The following is an 11,153-nucleotide window of genomic DNA, read 5'->3' on the forward strand; positions in this document are numbered from 1 at the left end:
TTGAGCAAAAAAATGGATTTTCTAAATGTTAATTCGTTGTGTGATGCGTGACAAAAAAGGCAGAACTAACCGTGAGCATAGTGCAGCACCCGGGCAATTTACAGCGTGAACGCACCCGAGTTATCTTAAAGTTCATGTTCAAACGAGGCAGCAGTAGCGAGCATTTCTTTCATTAAATGACTGGATAGTAGACCTTTTTCACAGCAGCCATTTTGACATAAAACAGCAGGTAAACACAGGTGTTACCAATCATACTAATTAAGATTCTGTTCCCTTCAGGTCAAACAGAGTCAGGGAGCTGCTGTTGTGCACGTTGGCTCACTAGAAAGTCTCCGCTGCCCTAAATGGAATGGAACCTTCTATTTCATGTCAATATGGCCGCCGTGACAAAGGTGTGACATTAAGCAGGCCACATGTTTGTGAACACTTCTTTTGCCATCACGAGACGTTACGACCTAACGTTAACGGAGCGGCGCAGCGGTCAGCAGCAACAAACAAGACCCGCTGACGACCGCTAACAAGCTAACAAACACACACTCGTTGAAAACATTCAACAACAAGTTAAACAAACTCTGTGGTAAAGAAAATAACTCCGCTCAGTGTGTTTTACCTCAAAAACTCTGCTTCTGCTCAGCGTTTTTTACAGCAAAGGACACCCCCGAACATTAATAACACAGCAGAGCATCAGAACCAAAGTTGCACATTTTTTAATTTGTTTATTTTATCAGCAATTTGACAGAACAATAGGAAAATGCTGAATATCGGCCATGATAATCGGTCTACCCTTAATACCGATAGTAGGAATGGGAAGGTATAAAAGACATCACTGATAATGATAACAAATGCTCAGGATAAGTTTATTGTTATGAATTTCCATTTGGACTATATGTTGAAGTTGTTTAACGCTGCTGGACTGTGGATTTCTTTGTGAAAGCCTCAAGTCGGATTTTCCACCACAGTCCAAAGGACGTGACTTTATGCACGTTCTCTAGTGCCTCTCCACTCCGCTAACAGAGAGCAACAGTAGCTAACGTCAGTTTATAAATGGAGTCCGCTAACGTAAACTAACGACCCGCCTCAAGCACAACACAGAAGTTCCACAGAGCCACTTTAATATTGTTTGTTTATCACTAAAAAGGATGTTTACCACAAAAAACATGTTTGTCCTATCTTTGATGCAGTAAGAATCCTTGTTTCTTGACAAAATGTAAGTTAAAGTGATTCCCGTGTGCTGAAGTGCCATTTTAGGAGTTTTAAGCAGTAGCGGGACAATCTCGCAAATCACAATTATTTTGGCGAGGATAACATGACACAAAATTTTCATATTGTTCAAAGCCTAATGGAAAACACCGCTCAGAGGTGTTTTCCATTGAATGCAGTCCTGTCAAATCCCAGCACCATGAGTGCTGTATGCAAAAAAAAAAAAAGTATGCAAAAACATATAACCTAAAAACATCTCTAGGGGAGTGTCAACAAAAAGTCACCATTATAGGTATCAAAAAGTAGACTTCATGGCAGAACAGTTGTATTAGATTGCATTAGACCATATATGTGTTCCTAAAAAAGTGGCCACTGAGTGTATATCTCAACAGGAAGTGTACTCTGATATTCATCGTTGCTTGTTAAATGCAAATAAATTAGACATAAAAAGTCACTGTATCTCACAGATAGTCTGCAGATAAAAACCTTGTATGCAAAAGATGAGGTCCATTTCACTCCATACTGCCAATGCCTTTTATGACCACCCTAAAGAGATAGGGTCAACAAACATTAACTCTGAATCGACTGAATTGACTGAATGCCATGACACCTGTTTTTAAGGGACAAATACAAATATGAAACATTGCTTACCATGGGTTTAACAAATGTAGGGTTACCCAATGTGATTGTTGTGAAATCAACTGAGTAATCCTATTTGGAATATGACTACTACAATTTCATCAAGTAAAAAAAATAAAAGTAAGGCTGACTGGCAATAAAAGCAAAAACTTCTAATAGTTTGCAGTTGTAGTCATGTCTAAGCCAGCAGAGACACCAGATCCATCAACCCAGTGAATACTGATGAGCTGGAGATCATCTGTCCCATATTTACCAGCCGTGACCGCAGATGTTTGTGAGTCTCGTGTGTGTCATCAGGACAAAATGAGGTCCTGGCGATATCTTTTGTAGTGGGAACAACCACTGAAGCAGTTTTTTTAGTATTCTGCCAGGTGTTTATAAGTCTGTCTGCCTGTCTGATAGAGTCACAGCTGTGCAAGATGCAGACAGGAAACTTTACAGATCGAGTGAAGGGGCCAAGTTCGAAGATGGGTGCGGTCAAAGCAAGGGAGCCAAAATTAGAAGGATGGCCACCTTACACTTGACCTACATTCATTTTGATGCAGTTGTGATCATTTAAAGGTGTTAAGTTTAGATCAAACAAAGAGTTCCAAGATGGCCGTGGTTTGACCCATGTGTACTCAATACTCATGTTACTATCTTCCACCATCTTACTACTGAATACTAATGAGTCAGTACATCAACACATTGACAGGTGGCTGGTGTGATTCCGTTGCGAAATGGTCTCTAGTTAAAAGAAGTGTTTATAATTCATTAATATATTGTATTCTTCTTGGACATGAATACCAACAGTGATTTGAATATGTAATAGCTGTTTTTGGATATTTATTTCTGAATTCAAATGTATTATCCTTCTATAAGCTAATATTAGACTCATGTGTACCATGTCACATAACATGTTATCTTAATGGCTCACAACGCCAAAGGGTCATTTTAAGTCCAATCCCTTTGAGCTCTAGTTTATTCCAGTCTTTAGTTCCTCTCTAACATACTGTCTTTTGTATTATTCTTTTATGTGAATTAAAAAAAAAAAAAACCCAAAGAGAGCTTTATTAATTCTGGTAAAATGTATGGGCAGTTTATGAAAATCTTGACGTTGATATAATAAATGGCAGATATACTGTAGCACATTCATGTATGAGGGTGAATGTATACAGTACCCTCCCAATCCCGAACCTCCGAAATTAATGGGGCTCCCCAAAAAGCCACAGTGTGATTCCAACACATAATTTCACTGGATCGGGTTTCAGTGGAGGGTCTTTGTGGCTCGTGATCTGTAAAATAAGCTTTTCTACCCTGCCATGAATAGATTTCTGGAAAAAAATCTCAATCTTTAAACGTTTGGCATGTAAGTGTTAGACGTTCCAGATGCTAATCAGTGGTACATATTGGTTGGAATGATGATGAGGTGACTGAGGAATTGCTGCTTTTTCATCTTTTCACTGAAGCCTGCCAGAGCAAGGAATAGTAGATAGTATTCATATTCAAAAATAAGAAAAAGTGCTGTTTTGCAAAGGAGTTTTTCAAGTTTCAAGACTATGTGAGAGGATTTACTTACTCTATGAAAAGTCATATATTATCATCATCATAATATTCCTGTAATTACTTGTTACCAGTGTTTTGAGAAAAGGGCTTAATGAGGCTGTTTTGTAAAAGTCAGAAAGGGTGTCTGTCAGGTGGGTGTCCCACATGGCATGATCTTCTATTTTTCCTGGCTTGTTTTCACTATCAATATGTCCTGAATTAATAACAGTCCAGAGCTCATTTGCCTGCTGTGTACTCTTTATTTTTCCTTTCCTGGAATGCACTGCATAAAAGAATTATTCATGTCATAATTTCTGCAGCAAACAGTAGCCTACACAAAGGGGTCTTCCTCAGAGAAAATTATCTTTCACAGCCCTACTGGGAACAAAATTGTTGCAAATAATCCCGATAAAACAAATCAAATATCCTGACATGTTTATACGCATGGATCAAACCTAACATGGATCTGTCATCTATCATTTCTCTCTAGACACATCCCACTCACTGTCTACAAAAACAACATACTTTGGGAATGCTGGACTTAAAATCAAGACATCCTCCTGGATTTGGACCTTTGATCGCTTAATTATTACCATAAATCTTTATGTGGAGCAGACAACATTTACAGGGTGATAAGATTCTTAAAAGCTGCAGTAAGAAAGACGTCTCCACTGGATTTACAGAAGCTTAATTTGAGATTATGTGGCATTACAATCATCTGTACAATTGCTGGTCTGCATGGGGGTAGGTGCCGCTTGTCAGAGGCAAAATGTCCACTGTGATTCTCTCGTTTTGGTACTAAAACGTTTTTCAAGAATTCTTATACTTTTGACTTTTTAAAATATGTTTATCAAATAAAATATAAGTCTGGGACTGTAAATCCAGTTGCACAAAGAATCTATTTGAACGCGACGCTTGTTATCTACGTTTAGATGTCCGGTAAACATATCTCTTCATCACAATCTCCCTCTCTGTCCAGGCATTAAGTGTAGTAATAACCTTCAGCAGTGTATATTTGCATTGGAAATATTAGCCGCCAGGAATGGCTACAGTATTTTGTGCACATGCACTGATGCATCCTGTCGGTGCCTCCGAAGTGCTCATTTGATTAATTCAAAATATGAGTTCCAGGAAATTGACACAACAAGACTGCACAAAGCAGCTAATGCAGGCAAAGTAAAGATCAGAGTGGTTTGAAGATGAGAGGCACATTAGGCAGGAAGTGGCGTGTTTGTATTTTTTAGTAGTCTCTCACAGAACCCAGTACTGTATTGAGTGCCACGAAAGAGTAACCCGGCTTAGTTTGCAAATGCCATGAAGTTAAAGCAACATTCGGAAGCTTTTGTATCTCATAATAAGAGTATTAAAATAATTTTGATGGTACAGTGTCTTGTAATAGGGTGAATGGTGTCTCTGTCTCAGCCACTTCGTCCCCCATCACTTGTTTCTGCACTATGTAACTTCAGTGAGAGGGTAGGATCACAGCGTTACACACATGCTTACTTCAAGATGCATGTTTTCAACACATAACATTGTTTTGACCTAATGAGTTTTGTTTAAAGTTAGCACCTACATTACATCTGACAAGCTGTTACAGACCTGGGATTTGTGTTTACGACAGTGGTGTTGCACACTGGGGGGCACCGAATTGCACAAAATGCCAATTTCTACACGATGTTCCTTTTAAAAGCCATTAACAAGCAATACAGCACTGCAGCAAATGAGACAAAGCAGCTGAGACAACATTTGTATGGGGTTATTTATTCAAAACAATACGGTACAATGTAAAATATAGCGCATATTTGTGCAGTGATCACTTGGGAGTCATATCAAAAAAGGTAAAAACGAAAAAGAAAATATTATTTTTTTGACTTTATTTATTCGATAAATTCAATTACTACTTACTTTTCAGATTGCATGCTGCATCAGAGCCAAAGTACCACATTTTTTAAATTTAATTAATCGACAATCAGATTAAAAGAAACAAATAAAAACAACACTGGTTCAGAAAAATGCTGAAAAATCAGGTACTTTAAGCCTTTCATTCGAGTAATGTTTGTATGGGGAACTTTCAGTTGTGCCAAAGTAATATTTTAACATCTATTCTTTTACTCAAGTATGACTTCACGGTACCTTTTACAACACCACTGGTATCTATAAGTACAAAAGGGGAGTGTCGGTCCTTGGGGTAGGTATGCTCTCTATCGATTACCATTTTGGTTAAGTTTTTGTCCTATTAGAGTCTCCATGAAAAACCATACAATTTTCTCAGCTGGTTAAAGCTGTTCTATTATTACATGCTGCGTGTTGTGCAGTGTAGTATCATATGCAGTTGCAGAGTTTTCAGTGATTATTATGCAAACCATTTCCATATATCTCCTGCCTGCCGGTTAATAACCTTGAACCTATCTTTGCTGAAAGCGAGTCGACTGATGGCCCTGCTTTAGCACCTACGGTTTGCCCTGCGGGGCCCCCTTCCCATCCATCTCTCTCGCCTGTTAGCTGTGCATCATATCGCCACTGTCCAGACACCAGGCAGGTTATTTTGGGCAATCCCTCTGACACCACTTTCTCCCTCTGTGCCGGGATAAAAGGGTTCATACTCCCCCTACTTTATATCCTTCCCACCTGTTGGAGCTGTCCGTCTCCTTGCTGACATGCCTGAACTCACAGAGCTTCAACATTACTTCTAATTACTGCACCTAAAATCCCCCAGGGAATAATGGACTGCGGAGGATCTTGAGCGACATGTTACTGCTGCCTTTATAGCGACGGCACAGAAGAAATTACTTTCTTTCCCTGGATGTTAAGCTGTATTGCAGTTGTTGTTTTTTACAATCCATTAAATTACATTAAAACCCTTCCAAAATGAATTCCCACTGAACAATCAAGAGGATTATTTTGCAGATGTATCACTCAATTTCGCAGGATGTTAAGCTTTATTGGAGCTTTTTAAAACATACCAACCAAAACAACTCTTCAAATATTCATATAATATTGTATTGGAGATGTATTTTTGAAAATCTTTTGGAGTACTTTGAGCTGAACAAAGACATATTGGCAAACCACTGGTTGTGAGGCCAGTCCTTTTGCATAACATTTCTTTGATATAGTCCATCTGGTTGTGGTTACATCGCTTAGGAGCCAAACTCTTCCTAATAATGCTGTTACTGGCGAATGATTGTGCAATTCATCTTTAGTGGCACTGTGGTAACAATTTCACCAATTAATTATTTTTTAAAATAAAGCATTGATTGTCCTAAAGACAAAAACTCCCTCTGTCCTATATTCAAATCCTTTCCAGTCCACACTCATTAAACATCACTGCTTGTGAAAGTGCATGGCCAGTTTCAGTATGACTCAACACAATGAGTCTGTGTCAAATCCCACATGACGTCCAAGTTCAGTGTCAACTTACTTTGTCTAAAACCCTGCCACTTTCTCCTTCTCACAAAGCACTGATATTTACTCTCTGGTAGTTTTTTACCGCTTTTCTGTGGTTCACTGAGAGCCAAAGGTTAACTTGAAAAGAAGAAGCGATGATTTGAGGAAATAATACTTAAAAGTGTTTTTGGCAAACAAAAGCCAGTTGCATAAGTTTTTGTTCTAATTTTAGAGAGTGGTGGAAGAAATATTCAGGTCCTTTTACAATGTAAAAAAGTAAAAGTGTTAAAACTACTGATGAATCACTGCCACTGCCATCACCATTTTAAGGTTGTAGCTGGTCGAGGTGATGCTAATAATAACCACTTTATACACAGTCACTGTGAGGTCTCTGATCTCCGTGAAATATATACTCATCATACGTTTTCTTATTTGATCCTTGATCTAAAATATTACCTGTAACTACACATCAGCTGTCACATTAATGTAGTGAAGTAAAAAGTGCAATATTTGTCTCGGAGATGTAGTGAAGTACCAGCACTAAGGAGTTGTAAAATACCTCAAAATTTTACTTACAGTACCTGAGAAAATGTCATGTTGTAAAAAAGTACCCAAAAGTAATGCCTAAACATATTGTGTTAAAATATTACTTAAGTAAAGTAATACTTAAATATCAAAAGTAGTTTTCTGGGAATAAATGTACTTAAGTATCAAAAGTACAGGTAAAAGTAAATTACATGTACAGTATATTTACATGTATGTACAGAATATACTGTATACTATGGGTCAATTATTCTATCCAATGTGTAGCTTTTCCTGATTATCAGTGTTAGTGTTTGTAATCTGATTGCCAATAAAAAAAATTTTTTTTTTTAAAAGTGCTTCTTTGGCTGTGATGCAGCATGCAATCTGCAAAGTAACTAGTAATTTAAGTTATCAAATTAATGTAATGGAGTAAAAAGTACACTATTTGCCTCCATAATGCAGTGGAGTGGAAGTAAAAAGTAGCAGAAAATGAAATTACTTTAGGACTGTACTTAAGTTTAAGTAACTTTTAGGTACATGTACTTATACAGCAGTTATATTGCACCGCTGGTTTTGGCGAAGCAGATCTTCCTTTGGCAAACTGTTGAATATAATAATATGAGACACAGGAAAATCAGTTCGTGGAACATATGGCTGTTTTTCAGGACAACAGCTGTTAATCCTTTAGGGCTTGCATCGCTGATGAACACTGCAAGTGTTTACGAGCATTATATTTTAGGGTTTAAATGTCCAGTTCATTTTGGTACATCCATCCAGATCCAGCTTTCCCACCCTATAAACGATCATATTTGGCCAGAAAGTGAAAAGACACTCGATATGCCACAACCATCTGCACTCTCCTTTACCGTCACCGTACGCGTCAGGATATCTGACACCTTTCCATCACACGATGGATCTCTCTCTTGTCCTCTTTGTTGTCAACGCAGCCGGCCCAGCCGAGTCGGAGAAGATGGACACGTAAGCAAGACAGCTGCCTCCAGAGGGTTCCATGACCCCTGTCCAGAGCCTATTATCACCTTCTAGACGTGTCTCTGGGGGCTTGAATCCCACTCCTACCCAATCAGACCCCCGTGTCAGCGATAGGAGAGGAAGGTGGGAAACCTAATGAAGCTGCTCACTCAGGGTTTAATAGAAGCTGATGTGATTAGTAGACAAAATAAAGGAAGCCAAAACGTCATAAAAATGGTGCATAGCTTTATAAGTTTGCAATTGTTTTGAAACCAGATAGCAAAAAAAAAAGGAAATATAAATATCACCTCCCGCTGTGCCCGAGGGCCAAAAGTATTGGCACACCTTACAATAAGATCCAATCATTAGCATAGATAAATATCGTTACTTCCTATAAAAAGTAAACAGTATGACGATGTGATAACGAGTTCTGTTTTTTTGTCATGAGGGTTGCATATGATGTGTTACATTGTGCACATGCTGTTTTTATTGTATTTAGTCCATTCAAATATTGTGTTGACTATGAAAGTAATGGCTACTTTTTCTCCTTTGTGCTTTCTTTATTCAGACTTTCATTAGTTACTGAGCATCCCTCTTGTTCTGAGATACTTTTTAAACTTTAATAGTTGCAATGAAAGGGCAATGAGCCTCATTTTTCTCGTATTATTTACTTAATTATTGAGCTTTATTGGACACTATAGTGGAAGATCAGAAGAAAAAAAAACATTTAGAGAGTGTGTCATGGCCCTGATACTGGAAGCCAAACACATCAAGCTCAGCCACCTCATGTATTAATTTCTCACAAAAGACTTGGGTTCATGAGATATATTCTCTGGGCACGTCCCCACTTCCTTCCTCATCATCGAATTAACATGGAGACCTTTTGTGTTTGTATTGTATTACTTTACTTAACTGGTTATGAAACAAGCTCAATACATGACCTACATATGCAGAAAAGACCATCAGTGAGGCAATTGTTGCTGCCAGAATCAACAAAAAGCAAAAGTTCCTTGAAGTAGCTTTAAAGGAGACATAGTATGCTTTTCCTTTTTTCGCCATCTCCTTCAGTATTTAATACAGGTTCTTGTACATGGAAAAGATCCTGAAATTTAAAAAGTCAACAGAAGCTCCTCTCTCCCACAGAAAACACTGCTCCTGAAATGCCTCGTCAGTAGTCCTGCCTTTAATTCAGTGACTTTGTGACATCACACTAGGTCACCGTGTCAAACATTTGCATAATTTAGCTTACGGCTTGTCTGGGACATAAGAATTGATTTAGCACAGCTGCTCTGTTGTTGTTAGCGGTGCTGGGTCAGGCGTGTGTGAGCTGACCAATCAGAGCAGACTGGGTATTTGGGAGGGTCCTTAAAGAGACAGGAGCTAAAACAGAGTGTTTCAGACACAGGGGGAATACAGTGCGTAAAACAAAATGTGTTTTTTGAGCATTAAAGCATGTTAACCTTTTCTAGAAGTAACCCAAAATGAGCATGAGTCTCCTTTAATTTATCTGTAATGTAACACAGGCGCTATCCACGTCATTCTCCACAGCATAGATTATGGCACTAGATGGTACTTAAAAAAATTACAATTATTGTTATAACGTGCAACGTAAAAAATAGAGGGAGGATGAAACATCCTGTGTCCTTGGATACTTCAGAAATACAGTAACATTTAATGTTATTAACCGAGATGAAAAACATCAAATTGACAATTAGACTTCTGTTTTGTATTATGAGATCAAGAGGCTACTAGATCTGGAATAAACATGAGAACATGAAAAATATGTTTTGGAACAAAGAGGCCAGTGTGTTTCAAAGATACCAGTTGCATTGAAAGCACATGTCAGGCATCGAATCAAACAGAGAAAAAAAATCAACTTTTTAAAAACTCCAGCTCTCTGTGGGATTTATTCTGCACATTTCTTAGTTTCTCTCAGACTAAAGTACATACTGTGTGTAACTTAAGCATTATTATGAACCATTAGACGCATGCAATTACCAAATCAACCAGAGATGAGCTGAAAATAGTTAGGATTTGTTCAGCTTTCCCGTTGTGAGTCACTCATTGTTCTTTTTTTCCCCAGCTACTCATCACAGCATATTGAAAACCACATTTTAGGACAACTTCTGAAAATGTTGTGCATAACCAAATTTAATTGCAGTCATTTAAGAAAACAGCATAGAGCTCAATGAGTTCTCTTTGTTTTAAGAGATTGATGCTTTGGTTTCTGGAACCGAACCCATCCTGGCGTCGGATCAGAACCAACCAGAACATTCTCTCCTGTATCTTCACTGTCTCCTCCCTAGATTCCCACTGTCTCAATGCAGATAAAAAAACACCACACTCCTTTCTCTAGAGACTAGTTTTCCCCAGCAGGGCTTCCTCTTTCAACTAAGTTTGGTTCTTAAGCCCCTACTTAAGATCCATGCCAGCAGTATGGACCTAAATAGACTACCCATATGATGCGGCACAGCAGTCTCATAAAAGAAGAACTCTCCCTGTGCATGTTGCTCACACACGCGGCCCGGCAGCTGGGTCAGTTGGAGTTACAGCTGAGAGCGGTCTGCGTCAAGTGGGGGATTGTTGGTGGGGGGCTCAAGGTTTCCATGCATGAGGTTTTGATGAATCAGTAACTGGGGGACGTGGAAAATGTTGTGCTTGAAGTGTAAGCCAAATACATGACCAGTGTGAGCTGCCAGCCACTGTTGGAGCAAGTGGAGAGACTGTGATGGCGCAAGTTTTCTATCTAATGCGATTGAATTTAGGATGGCTTCATTGGTTATTTTATCTCAGCGGGAAGGGACAGCCGTACAAGCAGCTAATGATGGCAAATAAATGACCAGAAAGTTAACTTAGCTGGGGGTCTAAGGCCACACGACACCTCTTGTGGCATCTCCCCAAATATTTTGCAA

This window comes from Pagrus major, chromosome 17, assembly GCF_040436345.1.
Source record: "Pagrus major chromosome 17, Pma_NU_1.0".
In the NCBI taxonomy this organism is placed as follows: Eukaryota; Metazoa; Chordata; class Actinopteri; order Spariformes; family Sparidae; genus Pagrus; species Pagrus major.